Source organism: Tenrec ecaudatus, chromosome 9, assembly GCF_050624435.1.
Source record: "Tenrec ecaudatus isolate mTenEca1 chromosome 9, mTenEca1.hap1, whole genome shotgun sequence".
In the NCBI taxonomy this organism is placed as follows: Eukaryota; Metazoa; Chordata; class Mammalia; order Afrosoricida; family Tenrecidae; genus Tenrec; species Tenrec ecaudatus.
Window position 1 is genome coordinate 89,550,992 of NC_134538.1, and position 25,029 is coordinate 89,576,020.

Here is a 25,029-nt window from a genome sequence, read left to right on the forward strand (position 1 = left end):
GAAAGAGTCCTCTTACACTTGCCATGCCGCCACTTCCGAACCTCAAGCCACTGCCACGTGGTTCTTGCCCTCGCGGGGTCACTAAGAGCACTCCACCCCAGAGAGCATGCGCTGGTAAAAGGGATCATTGGTTCTGTGTCTCTTCTTGGCACCAAGCACTCTCAACACACTGAATATCTCAATAAAAAGTTTTCTAATAAATGAATATATGTATTAGATGACCAAATGTGTGTATATAAGCAAATACAAAAGGAGGCTTACATTTAAAAAAACTGGTTTACAAATGAGGTTGAGAAGAGACCTAGCTGAACTTTAACTTCTCTGATTTCTAAGAATGTATTTCTGCTGAAAGTTATGGCAAGATCACATGTGGAATGCAGAAGGAATTTCATTTTTCTGGCAAACATCACACATGCCATATTTTGGAGTCAACAACATCTATATCACACAGCCTAGAGAGCCTTCTTATGTGAAGTCCTTTATATGTTTCTATTTTTCAAATTAAAATTTTATTTTCCTAAGTAAGGAGAAGTTGTGAAGATTTGTATTTTACCTTTGGAGAGTTAATTTACGCAGTACATTATGAACATGTTTCAATCATCCACACACTTCCTAAAATGATTTTGTTTCCACCTGAGGTCTAAAGAAGGTTGATAATGAAATATCACTTTTAATTAATATTTCATGCCCTCCGTAAGTGCTCCTTGGGGAGAAGCCTGAATTTAGGCTCAAATTTACATTTTTTTTTGTCTGAGTGCTAAGGCCCTTTTTAGTCCTAAAATTCTATAATTATAAATAAAAATTGAGAGTTATTCAGTTCTTCAATAATTCTTTCAATTATAAATTGATTCCTGCCAAAGTAGAAAAATTAAATCACACATTTTATGCTTTTGTTGATCTCCTCTATCTATTAGCTATACCTTGTGTGCACTCTTTAAAGAGCAATTTAAGGAGAAGTTCTATTTTCTATGAGAATATTAGCTCATGTCCTTTTTATCTATGATACTGCCTAAGAGCTACAGGTGTCAATGTAGCTATGATGAACCCATTTAACCTGCAGGTGTGAAGCATTTTAGGAGTTGGATGTGAATTGGGGCAGCCAGCTGTTTGACAGAGCCCCATGCTAGAATAGCCACAGAATTCCTCCCAGGAGAAAAAGCTACTGTATCCAAACAAAGGGATACATATGGTACACAACTAAAAAGGAGCTGGGGAAAGGAAAAAAATAATAATAAAAAGAAATGGGTAGCAGGGGAACAGTGTACTAACCCACCCAAGGGGAGGGTATTGTTTATATCTCCACAGGGAAAGAGGGACCAGACTTCAACCCAGTGCTCCAAGATGTGAATGCAACATACCGGCATGGAGTAGGGAACCAGTGGAGAGGTCTGAGGAGCTGGCCCCAATCCAAACTACTACATGGACACCTGCCCTTCCCCACAGAAGAGTTTATTTCAAAGGACAGCATTGAATCTGCAGCTCCAGGAGAGGGCCGTATCTGATCAGAGCACATGGGAGCAGAGGAAGGGGGAGGAGGAGAGAGTGGAGCACATCCTAGCTCACCAGGTCTCAAGGACTATGTTCCTGATTAAAGCAGGCAATCCACAGAGAGGAACACATGGCCGGTCCCACTGTGAAACATGACGTCCCTCACTGACCCATAGCCCTACGGGGGACAACACTGGAGACACGGTGTGAGAATTGTGCCCAATCGATCCCGCCATACCGAGGGAAAACACTAAAGGGGTGAAACAAAACAGAAAGAAGACTTTGGGGCGAGGGCGTGGTGCCCCAATGGACTGGACTGGAAAATGCTCCTAAAGGTCAGCAAACAGTTCTTGAACTGGCTACAAGCTTTTCTTTCTTGTTGTGTTTTTTTTTTCAGTCATTGGTTTGTTGTTGTTGTGTTGTATATTGTTGCTTGGTTTTGTTCTGTCTTGTTTTTATGAATGTTATTATCTCTGCAGGTCTGTCTAAATAAGATAGGTTGAATGAACAATCTGGAAGAGAAAACAATGAGACTGACAGTTCCGGGGGGACATGGGAGAGGGGGAGGTGGGAGGAAAGGTAGTGGTGTTAACAAACCCAGGGACAAGGGAACAACAAGTGATCCAATTCGGTGGTTAGGAGGGTGTAGGAGGCCTGGTAGGGCATGATCAAGGGTAATGTAATCAAGGGGAATTACTGAAACCCAAATGAAGACTGAGCATGGTAGTGGGACAAGAGGAAATAGAGGAAAGAGCTAGGAGGCAAAGGGCATTTACAGAGGTCTAAATAAAGGCATATACATATGAAAATATATTTATATATGAGGATGGGGAAGTAAATATATGTGCACATATTTATATATTTAGTATTAAGGTAGCAGAAGGACATAGGGCCTCCACTCAAGCACTCCCTCAATGCAAGAATACTTTCTTCTATTAAATTGGTATTCTATAATGCTCAACTTCCTGACACAACTGCTGAAGACAAAGCAGGTGAATAAGCAAATGTGGTGAAGAAAGTTGATGGTGCCCAGCTATCAAAAGATATAGCGTCTGGGGTCTTAAAAGTTTGAAGGTAAACAAACAGCCATCTAGTTCAGAAGCAACAAAGCCCACATGGAAGCAGCACACCAGCCTGTGAGATCACGAGGTGTTGAAGGGATCAGGTATCAGTCATCATCAGAACAAAAAATCATATCATTATGAATGAAGTGGGGAGTGCGGAATGGTAACCCAAAGCCCATCTGTAGGCCACTGGACATCGAGCCAGTCAGGGTGCAATGTTGCAACGATGAAACATACAACTTTCCTCTAGTTCCTAAATGCTCCCTCCTCCCTCATTATCTTGATCCCAATTCTACCTTACAAATATGGCTAAACCAGAGGATGTACACTGGAAACATAGGGAATCTGGGGCGGTTGATTCCTTCAGGACCTGTGGTGTGAGTGGCGACACTGGGAGAGTAGAGGGAGGGTGACTTGGAAAGGGGGGAACCGATTACAAGGATCTACATATAACCTCCTCTCTGGGGGACGGATAAGAGAAACAGGGGTGAAGGGAGACGTCAGACAAGGCAAGATATGACAAAATAATAATTTATAAATTATCAAGGGTTCATGAGCGAGGGGATAGCGGGAGGGAGGTGAAAATATGAGAAGCTGATGCCAGGCGCTTAGGCGAAGAGCAAATATTTTGAGAATGATGAGGGCAATGAATGTACAAGTGTTACACAATAGATGTATGTATGGATTGTGATAAGAGTTGTATGAGCCCCTAATAAAGTGATTTAAAAAAAAAGAATTCCTCCCAGGAAACCACTTTCCAGAAAGAATTGTCTAGCCCAGAAGTGTTAGTACTCATTCCCTCAAATCACCAGGTGGAGCCATGAGTCTAAAACTTTATGTATTGCTGTGTGCTCTTGGCAGGAATCTCACTTTGTTACACTCACAGGTGTTTGGATTTGCTTTCCATTTTGACTCTACCACCAATTACATACTTGGTGTAACGAAGTTAATGCCTCTGTGTCTCAGTCTGTTGCTTGAATATGTGAACAGCAATATTTCTTCTCACCTTAAAGTGTTCACAAGTATTGAATAGAGTGATATACAGTAAACACTATCTACTTTTACCTTCAATAAAACTTTCTCTCCTAAAATATATTACATCTAGAATTTGCTCTAATATTTTTTATAAAACAAAATTTAGCTCCTTCAAATAAAACAGTAAAAACATTCTATAGCATGGTATTTCATGTTGTAGGTATTAAAGTGAAACTAGAAAAATAGGAGGAAGATTCTAACACCACCTTGATATTAAGAAAATTTTGCTACCTTCTCAGTAGTTCAGCTGAAAGCCACTGAAAATTAGTCACTCAATCCTTGTCCTCCAAAATTTACTGTAAATTAAATTAATAAATTCTTTGGTAAAGAAATTGCTCTAAATACCAAAATAGTTACCATATATTGCTACTGCCATTTTATATCATCAGATAAATTCCATTTAAAAGTAATCCCATGTGACAGGTAGAACTCTCCTTAAGGTTTCCTTGGCTGACAATCCTTGTGGGAGCAAATGGTCTCATCTCGCTCCCTCATGGCTACCAGCATGTTTGAACTGCTGACCGTGCTGCTCCCAGGCTGATGCCTAGCCTCCAGTGCCACCAGCTATATATCAATAAGTCTATTCTGTGTCTATGCACTGCTGAACCATCCCTTAGAACTCTTTCTCTTCCTCCATAGATTTTCAGTATTTAGACCTAACCCCAGTCTATGTGGGATTTCAACGACCTTAAACTCCCCTCTAAGCCCTCTACCTGGATGGGTCAAGGGCACTCACAATGAGCAGTCTACATTGGCTTCTAAGCAACAGGAATGTTGCCTCCCCTTGTACCAACGCCACCTGGCTTTCTATTCTCCGTTTGCTGCTTCCAAACCATTTGGTTTTGAAGACACTTGACATTACAGGAAGTTACAGTCAGTTTTGCTAAAGTATATCTTCATTAAAATATTTACGTACCTTAAATATTTATAACCCCTCTTACCTACTTCAGTTTAATACAAAAAGGAACCATTTCAAGTATAAAATTATCCTGTCTTCCCAGAACACTTCTTTTTGCCTTTAGTCAGACACCTCGCATTCAATCAACATCGATCTCAAAGGTTTCCTGAATAAAGGAACTTCACAAAACTTCAAATAAAGTAACAAAGAAATCAGTTTGTCAAATGATGCTAAAATACCATTATCAACCCATTGACAACTGTCAGCAGAGCTGTCCACGTGCCACTTATAGAACCTCTGAATACAAGGCAAAGCGGGTAATAAGATTGTGGGTGGAACTCACGTTTTATAAGCATGTTCAATTTGATCACAGGTTTTATCCAAATGGGATTGACATCAAAGTGAATGTGAGGGGGATATTGTGTATAAATGACTTAACTGCCCATTCTTGGCTTTGAAGATTGAATGGAGCCTTGAGTCAGGGCATAGGAGAAGCCTCCAGGAGCTAGAAAAGACAAGGACATGGATTGTCCCCTCAGAGCCTCCTAAAGCACGCAGCACGGCTGCCACCCTGACGTTAGCCCAGCGGGACTCCCTTCAGACTTCACCCCCCAAGAATCATAAAACAATGCATGGCTGTGTTTTAAGGCAACTAAGTGTTTGGTAATGTCAAAGAAACAATAGGAAGCAAATATAAGACTCTAATTAATTCCAAAGTCGCCACTCCTTTACCTGTCTGGATACTGTAAACTACTGGTCTGAACTTGATCTGACCTTACGGGGCTGCACATCTACTGTATTATTATAGTACTGAAGCAGAATTTTACAGAGAAATATTAATGACTAGGACCATACCCATCAATTAACAGAGTAATATATTTTCCTAAAATTAAAATCAACACTTTAAGTTCACATAAAAGGTGAATATGTTTATTGATTTGTTGATTAGCAAAAACGATAAAAAGGGGTGGAAGAAAGTAGAACATAAAGGCAGGTTTCCTTTAAGATTTCCCGTAAAAGTTCTCTAAGGCCGCCAGTTAAGAATCATTTTAGCTTAACCCTAAAATTTCAAGCCTACTTTGTAGTTATAAAATAACCATAATATTTCCAAAACATGAGTGCTAATATATTACATTTTTCAGAGGTTCCATTTGACGTTCTAAACTACATCGACCAAGCAACAACTCTATAAAGGTCCACTTCTAAGAGCAATTTACTTTTTTAGCTAAACTTAAGGGGGGAAAATGACTTAAACTTCTAATTAGACACTTTCAAGATGGAGTTAATTAATATAATTTTGCTTTTATATATGGTATTTATGGTAGGAGATATAATTCCAGTCTCTTACAACTCAATCAGCTAAATATTAAACGTTACCTTCCATCTGGTAACTCAATTTAACAGCCATAATTGTGCCCTACCATAACTCAATAAGACACTGAGGAAAACCATTGAAATGCTATTTCCTTTTCTTCAGAAGAGAATTATGTACAATTTCAGCATGTTTTGCATTTCTGAAAGTTAAATTCAACAGGGAGGTATCACTCTCCTTTACATGCGTTTCCCATGAGAAAAGCAACAGCCGAGTACACAGCTCGTGTCGTTTTTCATGAAGCACTCCGTAATACTAGCTTGCCTTTAACCAGAACATAGTATTTGGCAGCTAAAACCTTTAATTACAGTTGTGGCTTGAGCAGATTTTCACTGAATTTATGTATTAAAGGGACTCAAAGAAGCACTTTGTTTTGCTAACCTGTTTACTCTATTTCAGGTGGGTTAAAGGCTGTACTTGAACAAGTGGTGGGGGTGAACATTGAATGCTGCTCTAATTCTTATTTTATTGGCTTCAATTAGATTTAATTATAATGAAGATTTCGTTTTACTTGGCTCCAAAATCAATGCCAATGGAAGCAGCAAACAAGAAATCAAATGATGCATTGCATTGGGTGAATCTGCTGCACAAGGCGTCTGCACGTGCTGAGAAGAAAACATTTCACCTTGAAACCTTGAAAAAAGGAGCACCTGACTGAAGCCAGAGGCCTTGTAACTCCCTCATACATATATGTGGTCACTGGACAGCAATTAAGGAATAATGAAGAAAAATTACCTTTGAATTACGGTATTGCTGCAGAATACGGAATTATACCACAGGCTGCCAGGAGATTGAACAGATCTGTACTGGAAGAAGTAGCTGCAGGAGGCCCCTACAAGCGAAGAGGGTGAGACTCTGCCTACCATGCTCTGGGCGTGTGATCAGGAGGGCCTAGACCTGCAGAAGGGCACCGTGGCCAGCAGGACGAGGAAGAACCTCGGTGAGATGAATTGTCACGATGGCTGCCGACAGCGGGCTCCGGCACGGGCATGCTTATGAGGACAATGCAGCGCCCAGCTGTGCTCGGTTGTTGCTGCGTCTGTAGTGTGCGTTCCAACGGAGCCCACGGCACCGAACAGCACTGATTCAGACTCACTGTTCCTGGACAGTACTCACTAGGCAAGAGGGTGAGAAAATGAGACGTTCCCTTCAACAGACACTGGCTACTTGTTCAACACAAGGTTATCAACGGGGCCTGCGGGAAAGAAAACATCTAAAACATGATGCCTGTTATATATATATATATATATATATATATATATATATATATATATATATATAGAGAGAGAGAGAGAGAGAGAGAGAGAGAGAGAGAGAGAGAGAGAAGAGAGATTGATTAGGTGTTAGGCTGGTGATGGACCATAAAGAAAAGAGAGAGATTATTGAGCTTGATAAGTGCATTTCACAATCAAGCATAGGTGATTGGGAATGAAGTATTGGTAGAGTTACTGAAACCAGGAGGAGCAAGTCTTGAAGTGGAAAATGAGAGGGACTGAATTTAAACCTGACAGTTTAACTAAACTTCATGATATTTTTAAATGTCAGTCTAGAACCTGCTAAAGGGTTGAGGCTTAGAAATGAAGATTTAGACTCTAAATGAAAGAATTAAAGGTTAAAAAAGTAATAAAAAGAAAGGTATTAAATTATAAGACTACCAATGAAATGGAAAAAATGCAATTTAAGAGTCAGCCTTTTCAAGTTGAAGAGCCCCTGTTAATCTTCTGCCTCTGAAGCCTCCACAAGAGACGCCGCTGAAGACCTGAGGACAATGTCCCATCAGTCCTGATTCTCAAACTCTGAGCTACTACTCAATGGTTACTTGCATTTTATCTCTTTTCTAATTATATGTAAAGCTGTAAGTGAATTAGAGGATGACTATATAGCGAGCACCTTATTATTTCTACATTAAAAGTGCACTAGGAATTGATGACTGATTTTAAAGACATCAATAAGTAAATTCTTTATGCATGGCAAAACAGAAATGACAAGTATTTCAATGTTCTTATTTACTACGTAGGTTTTGTACAGTTAGTAGAAACACTTCTTTTCAGTACAATGCAGTACAACCTATATTATAATAAGCCAAGTGTACAATTAAGATGTCTGAGATGAAGGATGTTGTCTTTGCTATTAACTGCCATGGGCTGGGCCCCTGACTTATGACAACACCATGGCTCCTGGCAGCCGCATACACAACAGGATCCCACTGCTGTGAATCACAGCGTTTACACTTAGGTGATTTTTAAAAGTGGATCATCAGTCCTTTCTTCCTACTTTGTCTCAGTCTCAAAACATTACTAAAACCTGCTCAGCGACACAGCAACACACAAGCCACCACTAGCCATGATGGCTCTGCTTGAGAGGCACTGGCTGGGAGCAACCCTTTGGAAGACACAAATGTGCACAATGATGTGCCAGTGCTCCTAGATGGAGACCAGCTACTGACATCGAGCAAGTGGACTGTGGTCATTCCTAGCAGTCCAAGGAAACTGGATTATGCAATGGCCTGTGTCGTTACAATTCATACACAAAACACAAACATCATCCAAGTACTGAAACCAAAGGGAAAGCAATTTTCACATACATAATAATGGAAAATAGAATAGATGTGTCACTGAGAACAATGTCAGTAAAGCTTGAGAAAGAGTTTCACATGTTATTGTAACTATACAATACATGGACAACACAATAAATTTACAATATTGAATAGTTTCTATATGAAATCACCAAATACCTATTTTTAAACTACGTATACCATTTATTTCATGCACACAAGCTTATCTATCTCCCAAATAAAATCTAGAAGATCTGGGATATACCATTTCCTTCTGTAAAAACTGGAAAATGACATATTTGGAAGTAATTTCGCATTCACAATTTCTCAAAATTCTGTCATTGATCAACAAATTAGTTCTAGTATTGTGGCCAAAAATATTTGAAGAATGAACTTAATATGATGACAATTTACTAATCACCTATCACACCAGCGTAAAGTCACTGTTCTAAAACAGCTTTACTACGCCATTAATCATCATACTCATCTTAATATGCTATTCTTTATTGCCGAGAATGAAAGCACAGCGATATCACTGTATCAAAAGGAGTATGCGTCACAAACTTAGAATGTGACGGAGTTTATGGCACCGGCCACTCCTGCAGAGCTGTCAGAATTTCACAGAGGCAGCCCTACTCTGGGCGTCGGCACCAACATCAACCAAACGATGGAGAGTTTGTTTGTTTGCTTGTTTGACCAGCTTTTTAAAAAGAAGTAAGTGGAAAATGTCACACATAAGTGCACTGTAAATTTCTTTCCTTTTTAAATGTTTCCCAGATGCTCTGTGGGTATGCCCTGTGCTGTCATCGTGGACAACCACGGGGGAACCCGTACATTAACATACCGCATTACGAGATTGTGATTCTATTTGTGGCGAATACATCGATACACTGGAAATCTGCCAATGGGCAAACGTCATCACTGGAGGGAAATGTCTACACTTGAGTAAGCGAAACCAAGAACCCGTGGCCAGGAAGTCGGTTCCAGCTACTCCCAGCAGAGAGCTGCCGTGGCATGCTTCTAGAGAGCGCCCTGGGAACCCCTGTGGGGCAGGCCCTGTGTCCTCAGGCTCGTCATGACTGAGAATCCCTTGATGGCACAGGCAACACACCGGGGACAGAGAGTACTGGTTCTATGGGAGGTACTGGTAATGCCTCACCAGTCACTGCCAAGTGGGTTCCTTTTAAGTCCTGCGGGTGCTGGAGTGGTCATTAAGTACTTGATGGTAACCGAGGGGGTGACCACATAGAACCTCCCAACTTCTTCCTGGGAGAAAGATATGGCAGTTTGCTTCCATGAAGATTTACAATCTTGGAAATCCCTCTGTGACAGGTCTGTCTTAGACTACGTGGTCACTATGATTCAGAATCAAATATATGAAAATGGACATGGATTTGGATGGTTCACTTTGAAACTTCGGGCAAGGTGTTTAGTAACTAGTTCTGTGTTGACAGAAGCAACTCCATAGCAACTGAGTGTTGGAGAGTAAGTGCTCATTTGTTGGTTTGGTTGGTTGGTTGGTTCTTCTCTGCTTGTAAAGTTGTTCACTAAGAAGTAAGCCTGAACCTGCTCTGATGGGTTATGTCATCCTTTGAAGAAGTCAATACTACATATACATAAGAGGTCAACATAGAGACTCAGGTGTTAATAAAAATATTTGAACAAAATGGTCTCATACTATCATTTATTAAACCTACTATATGAGCTTCATTAAGATAGAAATCCACAATGGCAGTGTCCATTACCAGGCCCAGCACATAGTCTGTCCAAAAGGTGGGGGGTGTCACATAAGGAACAAAGCTGCTACACACATCTTCTTCAAGGACGAGAACCAGATAAAAAAAGAATATGAAATATGGTAGCTGACACACTATTGTAGCTTTGATAGCACAAAGTTCCGGTAAAGCATTGAAATTTAGATGAGAGAAATGACACTGCAGCGGGGCTTGTTATGGTTTGACACTAGGCTTCTTGAATTTACAATGAGAATGGATAAGTCAAAAAGGATGCGAAAAAATTCTATTAACATTGTCAGAGGCTAAAAAGCAAACAATTGTGTAAAAGAAGGAGTTATTGAGATATAAAGAAAAGTAATCTTGGTTAGGTAAACTAAGGTCCGTGGAAGAAAGACGTCGCATGCCAGGACCAAGGGTCACGGCGGTCCGTCAGAAACACTGGCAAGGTGTTTGAACAAGCAGATGGAGATTTCATCAGCAACGGAACAGCTAACAAGCACAGCACGTTACTTTTTGGGCTGTTTTAGAATACAAAACAACACAAAACCCTCCTTGTACTCTGTCAAGTGCTGTTGTCTTAACACCTCAGGTGACTGTCCGCAAACATTGCCATTTGACAAAAAAGCAAACCCCGTGATGCTTTGGCCCTTCCACAGTCGGACTCCACGTCCCTCATGCATTTATGCCCCGGGACAGCCCAGGCTTCTTTGGTAGATTCTCTCACCATCAAAAATCACATAGAAAACATTATGAAAATGTTTATTAACATTATTTCTTAAATTCAGCGAATGAAGAGGGGATAATCCTATTGTATGAAACCCCCTGTGTATACACACACACACGTACACTGCAGAGTCCTGGGACATAAAGTTGTCTTCATTTCAAGGTACTTGACTGGGTGCTGGAAATTCAATAAAAATTTTAATTTCAAATGGTTCATTATTTTGTGCTTTTAATTGATCTCATTAGATATATTTAGAGAGATGTAAGTACATATATTTACATGACATATTTTGCCAATGCTTCAAGTTCTTTAATTGTGAATATTATAATTTAGGATGAATTTTAAAATCATCATCATCATTAATTTACAACAGATGGCTAGATGCTTTGAAAGTCTTAATTATTATTTTTGCCAATTCCTCAGTTCCAGCTTATCCAAAATGCATTGCCCGCTTCTAATTGAGTATTTTATGGAGACTGAAAAATATGTTAGTAAACTTTGCTACAGTTTGTAATTATAATAAATTAGAAATTCAATTCTGCAAAAGCAAGGTCACTTACTACTCATGTTCTAGGGTAAGCCACAAAGCATCCTACAAAATCAGAGAAACCATTATATCAGAGAAACACAAAAATATCACAACGTGGAGCTACAGTTTCTAGACATAGTCTCCATCTAGGTATATATACTTTAAAAATTATTAAAAGATCATATTATTGGGAGCTCTTATACAGTTTGTAACAATCCATCAATTGCAGCAGACATATTTGTACATATGTTGCCATCATTCTTTTCTAGACATTTACTTTTTATTAAGCTCTTGGAATCAGCTTCTCTTTCCCCTCTCATCCTTTGTGACCCCTTGATAGATTATTATTTTCATATCACACACTGACTGTTGTCTCCCTTCCCCCATGGCTTCTGTTTTTCTTCCCCCTGGAGGGGGAGTGTGGTTATATGTAGATCATTGTGATCGGTTCCCCCTTCCTCCTACCCTTTTGGTATTCCTGTGCCTGGATTCCGTATATCATGAGCTCTTATCTCTTATCTACACCTATGTACATGCTCCGGTCTAGTCCAAAGTGAGCAGCAGCACTGGGGTCAGGAGAGTGGGGGGGTGAGGAGGCCTCATGGAAACAGAGGAATATTGTGTGTTTCATTGGTGCTTTCCTGAGTCCTGGTGACTCATCTCATCCCTTCCCTGTGACCCCTCTGTGGAGGGATATTCCATTGTCTCCAGAGGGGCTTTGGGCCTCTACTTTACCCCACACCCCGTTCTCAATGATATGTCTCTTTGTTTGTTAGGGCCTTTCATGTCCATTACCTGGTCCAATGACACCTTATAATCGCACCAGCTGGTGTGCTTCTTCCATGTGGGCTTGTTTCTTTTCTGCTGGATGGCCCTTTGTTTAACTTCAAGCCTTTAAGACTCCAGGCGTTATATCTTTTAATAGCTGGACACTATCTGCTTTTTTCACCACAGGTCTATATACTTTTGATGGTGAGGTTTCCATCTCCACAAGCCTTGCCTGGAAGCTTTTCTGCTCCTCCATTTATACCGGGTGAAATGACAGGGTTTGGTGCCTTCAAGGGAGACAAATCAGATCTCCTTTAAATGTTCTTTGAATTTGGGGAACAAAAAGAAGTCTGAAAGGATAAAATCAGCAATAGGGAGGTGTGGTAAGGTTTTCCAATGGAATTCCAGTAGGACAGTCCATGCTAACTCTCTCAAAGAATAACCAGGTTCACAGTCAGGATGGAAGACATTTCTCAGTGCAACTTTCCTGACCGTTTTCTCACCAGTGCCGTTTCCCATTGTCTTAAAACTTCATAATTAGCTTCCGTGATTATCCTTAGTCCTCGAGAAAAGAACTCAAGATTAACTTTTTGGAATCCCTCCACATCACCACCATACTTTTCTGAGCAGACCCCTTTGCCCTATCGAGTCAACTGGCTCAGCAGACCCTCTTGTAAGCCACTCCTAAGCTTTTTGCGACATATTAGCATTTGGGTTAACAATCACCTGATGCCATTCTAATTCTTATGCAATGCTACCAGATGGCTTCTGTTAATAATTCCCACCACTGACATTATACACCATTATTCTTACCGAGTCACACTGGCAGCATACACTGATTCTCTGACATATGACAGGTACAAAGCTGTGGTCTTTCATATAATATCTGCTATGCTAACAATGTCCCTGAAAGGTGTATACTGATAATAATTGATGCCTAAAAAAATCAAGGTTCAGATGCATAAGTTGTTTAGCATATCCAAGGCCACATAGCTCAAAGTAATAGGACCAAACTGCAATTCTCAGTCAGATATCATTAACTACAAATGTGTTGTCTTTCTAGACTAAATTGTTTCCTTCACATATTATTTTCTTTTACATATAAATCACTAAAGTTACATTACCAAAATTCATAAGCGGTTGATCATCACACAATTCTCAACTGAAACTTGCATCCACCTCTGGCTGGTTATCATGCAAATTGCATATATAGGAAGTGAAACCAGCTTCTCCTTCATTGGTTTGTGAAATGAAAAGCATTTTGTTCTTGATTAGAACTTAATACTATTTAATTGTGAATACAAAATTCTTTAGCACACTAATTTCTGTTATGCCTTTCATTTTAAGAAACCTCACTATTTCAATATGCATCCTTTCGGAATCACAAGAGTCTCCCATTTCTGAACTACGGTTCTCTTGAGTAGATGCAGAAACTGATCAGACACTGTCTGACACACTGAAGAGCCCTGCTGACACCACCGTTAATTGCTTGGTTGTAACTGCAAGTTTTCGGTCTCAGACGCTATGACGCAAAGTCACTTGGGTGGTAAGGGGATTGAGTTGGTGAAGGATGCAGTATATTATCATACACATGATTTTAGAAAATCAAAGCAAAGGAAAAAGTGTTGGTTAAACATGAAATGCTCTCAATGTGCCACATTTAGACCTAGAGTATGTCTATTTTCAAAATGAGTATCCCAAAATCAGTGAACCATGGTATTTTAAAATTGCTAACTTTTCATAACTTACATGGTAACGTCATTCTTTCAAAAGGAAAGCTATCCAGGAACTATACTGTCCTATTTTGAAAGGGAGCTGAAGTCTCCACTTTGGGGAGAGCGAACATTGGATTGGCTTTCTTATTATCTCAAATCTCCAATCTTTGATCGTGAGAGAAGTGAAGAAATCTCAGAGGGAAAAGCACAGGCCTGAAAATATCCAAGCTTTGGAGTATACAGAATAGTGTAAACTCTCTTCCAATCTAATATTTCATCAAACTTATTCTCAAAGCAACAAGAATCAAAGGAGTTTTTATTTCCACAAAAAATGGGAATAAGGTGGTCATAGAAGAGCACATACACTTTAAAACGGAATCATTATACAGAAGACTTTAAAATAAATCATGGCATGCTACAGCTTGTAATTGTGGCACCTTGAAAATAAGTCAACAGAAGCTTCTGAAACTGAAATGAAAAAAAGTGAAAAAGAATTTAGGAAAATGGACACGACTATAAAGCTATAAATGTAAGTATGAGGAATAACCAAAGGGGAAGAGTGGGGTAAAGAAAGAGGAGAATTATTTCAAGTAACAGTGGTTGGGGATTTTAAAAAATTGACAGAAATCAAATCGTTCATCCAGGAAGCGAGGTAAATATAAAGCAGGATTAATATTAAAAATAATCTACACTGACTACATATCATAATGAAACTGCCATCAAGCAAAGACAAAAAGAGCATCATGAAATAAACTATGGGAGGTAGGTGGAGGTAGCTTACTAAAAGATGAAGATAAAAATTACATGTATTTACTTGTAATAAACATGTTTCCATTAAAAATGGATAACATTTTTAAAGTGTTGATAAAAATAAGCTGGTGACCTGAATTTTCGTCTAAGTGAAGTTATCCACCCTCAAGGAAGAGGAAGTGTGACTTCCCAGAGAAAGGAACGCGGACAAAATTTGTTGTAGCAGCCCCACCTCACACGAAATGTGAAAACTACATTTTCAAAGGAAAGGAAAAATAATGGTCAGAAACTGAGATCTACCTAGGGAAAAAGGAGCATTTGAGAAAGAACTGAAAGCGCAGTAAAAGCTTTTAGATTTCTTGTACTTAATTGTTCTAATGAATAACTCTTCACAGTATTAACATCAACTCTGTATGCACAGATCATAGCATATTATTAAGGAAAATTATTTAGAGCGATATTTTAAACAGCTGGAAAGAAGAGTTGCAAATATTGCAATTTGGTATGCACTTCTCTCTAAGTGATAGACGAGGAGGTACCCTCCCAAAACAGAATTCTGCGGGGCGGAGGTTTCATAGTGGGCCTTTTTTCCTGTTCGCAGGCATCAGGCAACTCGCTCTGAGTTGGTGCACCCAGTGGCATCACCTGGGAAACTTCTCTCTAGTCAGTGAAATTTTTCATGAAAGGTGTTTCACGTGAGCCTCATTTTTTTTTTTGTGATGGCCAATTTAAGAGAAAAGCGTGCAGATTTAAGAGAACGACTGTGAAATTTTGTTTCCTCCATGGGAAAAATGCCACAGAAACTGTTGTGATGTTGAACACGGCTTATAAGAACAGCACTTGGGGAAAAACTCAATTGTACAAGTGGTATTCTTATTTCAAAAAAGGTAAAATGTCACTTGATGACAAACCTTGTTCTGGACAGTCATCAACTTCCCAAATGGATGAAAATATCCACGTGTAGTGCATTTGGAGTTCGTTCCAACAGGTCAGACAGTCAATCAATCTTTCTATTTAGAGGTTCTGCAAAGATTGCATAACAGTGTGCAACCAAAAAAAGGCCTGATTTTTGGCAGACAGGGAACTGGTTTTACCCCCATGTCAATGCACCTGCTCACACAGCCATGTCAATGTGCCATTTTTGGTCCCAAACCAGCATGCCTCTCTTGCCCCACACACCTTCCTCACCTGACCTCGCTCTGTGCAATCTGTGTGGCTTCTTTTGTTTTTGAGTTGAAGAGGGTCATGAAAGCGATTAGAAGAGGTGAAGAAAAAACAAGGGAGGTGCTGTCAGCCATCCAAATAGATGAATTTGAAAAATGTTTCCAAGGATGGAATTGCAGATTTGATAAATGTATTAAATGGAATGTGAAGTACTGTGAAGATTTTTTTTGGTAAAAAATGTAAATACATAGCTTTGAAAAAATTCCATTTGTGTGTGGGGGGTGTACCACCCTGTATTATTTGAAAGTAAACTTAGATGCACTGCAAATATGCAATTCAGACTCTAAGAAATATACTTAAAATAATTTAAAGAACATAATTGATCAGAGAAATCATGGAATGATGTTAACAACTTGATTAAAACTAGAGAAATCAGAAAGGGGATATCTTAAACACAAAACAAAAAAGAGAGAACAAAACTACTAAGAATATGAAAAAGAAAGAAAAAGTACAGAAAGTTTCAAACATGATAAATACGAATCTCCAGGGGAAACTGTATTAAGAACCACATTTAGTACAAAAGGTCTAAAGGGAAGAACCAAAAGAGACTGCCAGCATGCATAAAATCACAAGGCCCAGTAAAGGAACAGCGGGTACACAGCATTGCCTGTGGCATAGATGTGTGCAAGAAAAGGTTTCCTGCGGAACAACTCCCTGCCAACATACAAACACATCCGAAGTCAAGGGCTGGAGATAGGCACTCTGTGACAACACAACGCCAAGAAAACGAGAGTAGAAATAATCACTTGAGAAAAAGTGGGCTTCAGAGCAAGAATTATTAGCAACAAAAAGAGGCACTACCTAGTAACAAAGGAATCAATTATCCAAGATCTAACAGTCCGATGTGTAGGCATCTGAAGATGCGGTACTAAAATACATTCTGCAGAAAGAGAGAAAACTGCAAGGGGAATAAACAAATTCGCTATTAGAGTTTGAGACAACAACATTGTTCGATCAGGAATGGACACATCTGTAAAGTAGAAAATCAGTAGTGATAGCGGTGTATCAACCAAATGGGGTGAGTTAACATTTATAAAACACTTCATCCCCAATCATCACAATGGACATTCGTCTCAAGCTGACTGGAAACACTCATATAGACAGACTACAACCTTGGCCCTATCACACACTTTAGTACATTTTAAAGAACAGAAATCATACAAAGTATGTTCTCAAATCATGGCAAATTACGCCAGCAATAAAAGAATGACAGCTGGGAAATTCTGAGTGATTTGGAGATTAAAGAGCACAATTCTAAATAACACATTGCTCAAAGAGCTGCAGAAAGAGATATTTAAAAATACTTGGAACTACACAAACAAGAAAATACAGTCTAAAAATTATAGTATGCAAAAACACAGCGCCTAGGAAGAAATGTATAGCATTGAACGCATATATTTGGGAAAAAGTTCTAAATTAAATAATTTAAGCTTCCACCTTAGAAAACTTGAGAAGGAAGGATAAAGATTAGTTTGACAAAAGTAATCAAGGCAGTGTGGTAGCAGTGAAGAGTCGACAAGTAGCTAAAAATGCAGCTCAGAAACAGAATCATACATCAAGTCCAGTGATCATTCAGCAGGTCATCAGAGGCAGTAAAATGGAGAACAGTAGTTTCCATAAGGATACTGGCCTGGTGAGTCTCCAACACGCAACGGCGGGAAACGTGTTGCTTATTCGTATTGTGTGAGGATAGATGGGTGACAGCGAGCATATGAAAAGATGCTCAACAAAAAGTGTCATTAGAGAATGACAAACCAAAATAAAAAGAGAACCCCTCCATGCCTATCAACCCCTGCCATCAAGTGAAGTTGGACCCGCTCCAGGGTCTCCCAGATTAGGAATCCGTAGAGCAGCAGTCTCATCCAGCTCTCAAGGAGTGGATGCTCAGTCCAGGCTACCCACTCAGGGGTGGCGCTGCCATACTTAGCCACCGGCATCACTGAAGCTCCTGACCTCTTAGACTGGCTACATCCAAACAAACGGCATAAAATACCGGAGAGGATAAAGATCAGCAGATCGCATCCACGGCAGGCAAATTTGAAGAAAATTTAGACGAGAGTTGGGCAGTTTCTTTGAAAGCGAAACACAGTCTTATACAAAGGAGCTATTGTAATCCCAACTGACTTGAAAACGTGTTATTGTTAGGGGCCCTCGAGTCGGTTCCGACTCATAGCAACCCCACGTATAAAAGAACTAAACTTACACCCCCACCAAAATCTGTACACAGATGCTTACAGTGCTTTTACTCATGCTTGTACCAAATTAGAAACCATAAAGGTGTCCTTCAATAAAAATGTACTTCACAAACACAAATAATTTTCAGCAATAAGAAGTGAATTATCCAACGACAAAAATGCTTGAAGGGACCTTAAATGTATTGAAAAGCAGTTTGAAAAGGCTAATACTTTATGATTCTGACTATGTGACTTACTGGGGAAGGCACAACTAGAGAGACATTAAAAAGGTCATTGGTGCAGAATGACCCAAGGTAACTTGGGGCAGCGCAGGAACCCAGTCTGGGGGCTGCAGAACACTGGGGCTGCAGAACACCGTGAGACCCCAAATGAACACTCCAGTGGGGGAACTGGATCTACCCCAGACACACTTTTAGCCTGAGGATTTAAGCCGGAAAACTGAAGGTGTCTGAGTTAGAAGCAAGCAGCTGTGCCAACATCAGTGTACTGCTGGCTGGCGAACATACAGGGTCTTGGGACAAGCACAGCTGGTATGCTGTATCAAAACATGTACTATCCCCGCAGCCCTGCGACGGCCATCCGGCTCATTTACATTAGAGTGTATCTCAGAGGTGAGTCGCCACTGGGGCTCGCCCTCTTGAAGATATGTTATTTGTCATATTATTTTTCAGAAAATGAATCTCAGGGATATTGAGCCTACTGGGAAAGAAAACTTAATAAGGGATTTTGGGGAAGGGGGTGGTGTCAGTGCAGGGCAGGGGAGACAAGAGGAAGATGATGTCAACAAGTCCATGCAGGAAACAGATGCTTTGGAAAACATGTAGAAGTATGCAAGAAATTGTACAAATTGGTTCAACATTATTGAACTACGGAGTATGACATATGTATTGGCTCCCAAATTATAGCAAATTAACTTGTTAAATAAATAAATAGAATAAAGGCATAGATCCAGGGATGGATTGGGGCTCGCAATGTATCAAAGCCCCAATGTAAGAACAATCAATTCCTACATCATGGCCCTGCTACCTACTCACCCTCATGAAATGATCACTGAGATCAGGGTGCTACAGCAAAGTGTGGTGAAGCAGGCAGATGGTGCCCAGCTATCAATCAGGGATCTTAACAGCTTATATTCAAACAAGCAGCCATCTCGTGATCCAAAGGTGACAATTGCAAATCTTCAATACGGTGATGAAAAATGCATCAGAGCAAAAATTATGAGCACCCTATTTATGGAAGGCTGTGGGGGGCAGTGAGAGGCCAACACCCCACTGCAGAGTGTCTGGTCAGACTCAGCCATTGGCAGGTACGCTCCAGCCACCGGCAACAGCCTCTATCAGCCTTACAACCAGGCAGAGACCACTCACTGCAATTCTGATGCTGTTGGGTCAAACTCGGCCAGTTGACCACCCTATCCACCCTGTAGGCGGTACTTGAATTTATTCTGGGGGTGAGTATTTCTTACTGGTTCCATGACAGAAATTTCTTTGCTGGCTTTTTTTTAATTATTGTTGGTGGTCTTTTCCTTCCTAAACATTATTAGCATTTTCGTCTGTATATGTTTATGTTTTTACCCTTAAAATCTTAGTGTGTGTTTGCTTTTTTTTTGTTTTCTGTTGGGTCTCCCAGGTGTGAAGCCCAGGAGAGGATGCATAATGATAATACGGAATACAGGGGGGCATAGGGAACCCAGGGGTGTGTCGAGTGGGGAGATAGGAAGAGAAAGGAGATTTCAGGAGTAAATAATGAAAACAGGAGGGGGAAGGGAGCACTAGAATGGATTGTGATTGCCTAAATCATCTGAAAGGCAATTTAACTATGGGGGGAGGGGGATGCTCTAAAATTGATGTGGGGCTGATTGTACAATTCTCCATGATATGACTGAATGACCGAACTATTGAATAAGATGACATGTAAGTTACTTGCCAATAAAACTGTTGGAAGAACAAATAAAAAGAAAGAAGAAAATGTTCTAAGACTGATTGTGCTGATGACTACACAACTCTTCTTGATGTGATTGAAATATTGAATTGGATAATATGTGAATTATGTGTTCATAAAACTGTTAAAGAATTAAAATGTTTAAAATAATCATTGGTGACCAGTTTGAGGAAGAACAAAAAAGGATGAATAGGAGATACCCAAAGAATTTTTAGGATGGCAAAACTGTTTCATGTGATACTATTATGGAACACACACACATGTCTGGGTATTGTTCAAACCCACATAACTGCATAACACAGCGTGGGTCTTAATCTAAACCACGCGTGCGTCTTACTTAGTTCACGTCATAATCGACTCATTAATTTTAACTAATGAACTACATTCATACAAGATTATCAGGTTAAAAAGAGGGGAAATGGAAGTGGGTAAGGCAGAGATGGGAACTCCCTGTAGTATTTGATATAATTATATATAAACCAAAACTGCTCTGAAGAATCAGGCTTTGTCAATTAAAATGATCTCAATTGCAGAAATCATGTGCCATATTAAGGAGGAAATTTCTATGTCTCGTGTTTGTTTTACTGGTGAAGGTGGCAGAAAAAAAGATCAATTTTTCATATCCAAACGTTTTCATTTGATCTGGTGTAAATGCATAGAACTTGCTTCCTCATCACCTAGAAACTAAGTCAAGATGCGCTAAGCCCGAGCCCGAGCCCTAGGTACGGTGTCATGAGCTTTATGTGTGCTGTTTAATTGCCTCTCCAAGATAACTCTCAGATGGAATCACTATCCTCACTGACAGACGCGGAAGTGAGGCCTGTGCAGATTCAGTGAGCTGCCCAAGATGATTCAAACAAGCACCTGAGGAATTCAAGACCTGCTTCTCCTGTGATAAAGCCATTTTGAGAAGACTGGATTACATTTTATGAAGAGGAGGACAGTTGGACCATTTTAAACAAGATTTAGTCACAACAAGAGGACTTTGACCGAGTACTGAGATACACTAAGATGCTTCAAGTCTTGTCATTCTGAATTAGACTTTGGGCAGGCATTCTTACAGGCAAAGTGTCTTCTTTGTGCTCTCTGTGCATAAACAAAGGAAGGCAAACGTATGTGTTTACACACAAAATGTATGAGAATGACAGAATTGGGAAAAGTAAGAAAATTTAAAACATTTTTAAAAACCTTCTGGTAATTCTGGAGTATGATAACGACAATGGGTCACCTGCATACCACATCATACCTGCAGACTGCCTCAGCAAATGGGGGATTTATAAAGCTACCTACCTCCTCTCTGCCTTCTTTACATTTTACTCAATGTGGAAAATGACATTGGCCTTCCATAACCCTGATGTTTGGACCCTTTCCATCTCTGAGTCTTAGTGCAGTGCTGCTCACCATTAAAATGAATATTTCAAGTGGGGTTGAAATAGACCTATTTTCTGATGCCAAGCTTTATATGACTTGCGTACTTTAAGAGGTTAATCTAGCCAGCGGTTCACTTTGTTCGGAGGTATTAAATGGAAAGATCGCAGTATTAAAAAAAGGGCCAAGTTCACGGGGTAAGACCTCAATAATATAATGGAGCACAAAACCCCCAGAGTTTCTGACCATAATATTTTATGAAACATATGCACACTCTCACTGGAACGGAATCCAGTTTAAATGGGTTTGAAGGTCAGTTCACAGTCACCACATACGCAGCATCTCTGTGAGAAATATGTACGATTTCAACGTGCCTGGTCCTGAAGCCCCTTTCCCTATTTTACAGCTCATTATCAGTCCCGCGTGCACTTTCTAAAGAAACAGATGGTACCCAGGTCAGCAGTTCAAATCCCCCAGCTGCTCTGCGGGAGAAAGACGAGGCTGTCTACTCCTGTACAGTTAGTCTCAGACGTCCACAGGTACCGTCCTACCCTGTTCAATGGCAGGGTCGCTGCTATGGTTAGCATCAACTTGACGCCAGTGAGTTTGGTTTTCTGGTTTACTATGACATCATGCTCTTTTTTGTTAAGCCAAAAGTGTAGCATTGAGAAAAATATTTCAAAATTTAGTACCACCTTCTCCACTTTAGAAACACAAGGATGCACAGAGGACATGTCTAGAAGGAACTTTTACTTTAAAGGTGGACAATCAAAATTAAGAAGTTATTTATCTTCAGCTTCGTGACCAATAATGTAATATGGCTGTGGGTGTTAGTTATTTCTAGTGAAAGGCGTAAGCGCATTTTTCAATACCTGCAGTTAAGAGAAATATGAATTAGGAAAGGGTCTGATTAGAGCCAACTATTTGTACTACTCAGTTGCTTCAAACAAGCCCAGATTCTAGGAGAACTCTGATCCTCCTAAGGGGAAGGAAGTAAGGTCCACTTTACATGACAAAGGTCAGAGTTCTGCAGGCAATGGGACTTCCACAGAGGGCTGTTTCTGGATGTCACTGTCCACTGAGCCCTGAAAGGTCAAAAGAGGCTGCAAATTGTGCTCAGTGTTTCAGGGACACCCCTGGGGCCGCTTTAATCAATTCGGGGTCATTAGGACTTTCTTGGTCTGGTTTCAGCTCTACTCTCTAAAATTATCCTGATACGTATTGGCAATTGAGAGCTGATGGGGGGTTCAAGAAGAATTCAAGGTATTTTGTATTAGATGCAGGTCCAATAATAAAATTCATTCATGGGACACTCTTTAAAAACCTAAGATGGATTTCAACAGGAACCAAGGAAACTACAGAGTTTGATCAATTTAACCCCAGTAGAAAAACCTAAATCTATTATGGCTATCCGGATATTTCCATTGTCTGATCACTGTCACTACTCAAAGTTCCATTTCATATGACGTAGCCATATGCAAGAATTAGGGCAAACGTTTCTCCCCAACATCACATATATTTTATTGTGGTTAAATTGTGAGAGGGTGAATAGCGACAGTTGGATTACAAACTTACAGCAAATGCTGAAGTCAAAATACTTGACAATATTTCAGTGTTTATCTGTTTAATGGAAACATATTACTAAAGTTCCACACAATAGAAGTGGACATATTTTGAAAGGATTCTATTTATAAGAATTGGAAGAGTTCCACTTACTTGTAATTAATGAAGGGGATCTCTTAAGTATTTTAGGTAGTGGGTAGAAAACATCTGTATTCAATTATATCATACTTTTCTACAGAGACCATGGGAATTGAAGGAAGGGAGATTTTGAAACCCCTATAGAGATATAAAAATATTAAGATCTGTTCAAGAACTTTATGGCTGACAATGCTTACAGACCAACAGCCTGAACGCCATCAATATCAGCTTTTCCATATTAAATGAAGAAAAATGAAATATTCAATACATACAAAAATATTCTACCAGAAAACTCGAGGATTACACCTTTTCATTCTTATTATATGTCTCATAGGCAAGCCCAGAAAATGTCTTACAAATGAGTATAAATCTGAATAAGGGACTGGAACATCTATCTCGAGTGGGATTTGTCTTCGGATTTTGTGGAAGATTGAGCATTCCTATGAGTTCGCTTTTCATTCTTCACAACAAACACAGCCTAAGCTGCCCTCATGAAATCAGTAGGTCACAAGGTGAGGGCCTTAGAAAACAAACAAACACAAACAAACAAACAAACAAACATTCTTTTCTTCCTGGATCCATTCTGGTTCCAAATGCATTTCTTTTCAGGGTCCATTATTAGTTTGCAGTCAGTTTTCACTCTCCCAGAGGAAGGAATATATGTAACACTGTGCGCACAGCAGGGTAGAAATCTTTTCTCCTTATCACTCATCAGCAACTTCCCACCATAGGGGGGGTGGTGGTGCCTGTTTTCTTTCCTTTAGTGACTCTTCAGGCTCTGGACTGCCAGTCACTGCCCTGAGGCCGGAACAATACCCACACCCTCTCTGTCAATAGGTTCTACACGTGCTACAGGTACAACTAATGCCCAGCTGTAGATCACAGTCCCCGCTCGCTAAAACTCACCTCCTTCTTAGACTAACTTTCCTAAGCTATAGTCCATGTGTTAGAAATATATAGACACCCACTTTCACTTTGTTTTTAAATCAAAGTTTCTTTATTAAGAAAGCACCCTGGCTTGTAGATAGGAGTATGAAATACTGGGAAGGTACAAAAGACTCAATCATTTTCTCGTTACAAACAGTCTTCTCCTGAAGTCTCTATCTCTGCCATCATGTGAAACATCCTTCTTGTTGTTAGGTGCCACTGAGTCAGTTCCTCTCCATAGCGACCCTCCTCGGTACCACACCGGAATGAAACACTGCTTGGTCCTGAGCGAGCGTCAAAACTGTTCCTAGGCTTAAAGCCATTGTTGCAGCCTTTGCTAGTCTATTAAGATAGGACAGGGGGGGGGGAGGGGGGCGGCTTTGCGATACACAGCCGTCCTTCCTAATGCAGGCACAATGCCGGCTAGATGATTAGCAATAAATTCTTACTCCGGATTGATTTTATTTTTAAAGCTTCATTATGCTACAGGTAAATTATATGACAGAAAATAGCTTCAGTATGTGTTTTTACAATCTATATCCATTTTAATCACTCCAGATTGCTTGGGAAAGTTATATAATTATTTGAAAGCTTTTCACTCTGTAGATTTCATATACAAATTATGTAGATCTGTACTTCCTCCAATAATCCAAATACAATATAATGGACCAAACTATCTTGTCTGAATACTTTTTTTCAGATCAGATTGTGGATATAAAAACATTTAATTCTATAAAATTCTTTAACAGACTGTATTCAGTTAGTACTAGGTTTCAAACAGACTGGACACACACACGTCATGTGTGTTGTCTTTTGCCAATGTTCACATTTGTTTGGTAGGAGTATATTATTTGTGCACATATATACATGTTGAGGAAGATCAAGTTGAGGAAATAAGGACAGGCCTGGGATTCATAGAGCTACTTGGTAACTTCCAGATATAAACTTTCTTGTCCCAATTTCCAAAAGCAAATCACTCTGACTTCTCCTGTTATCTTGGGGACCTTTGGGAAGACACATCCTTAAAAATGCTTGCACAG

General features: G+C 39.8%; 1 protein-coding gene across 1 annotated transcript in view; it reads right to left on the reverse strand.

The window, feature by feature from the left end:
- Window positions 1-25,029, reverse strand: part of HDAC9 (histone deacetylase 9) — a 590,965-nt gene that overhangs the window by 62,328 nt on the left and 503,608 nt on the right. The window lies entirely within an intron of this gene.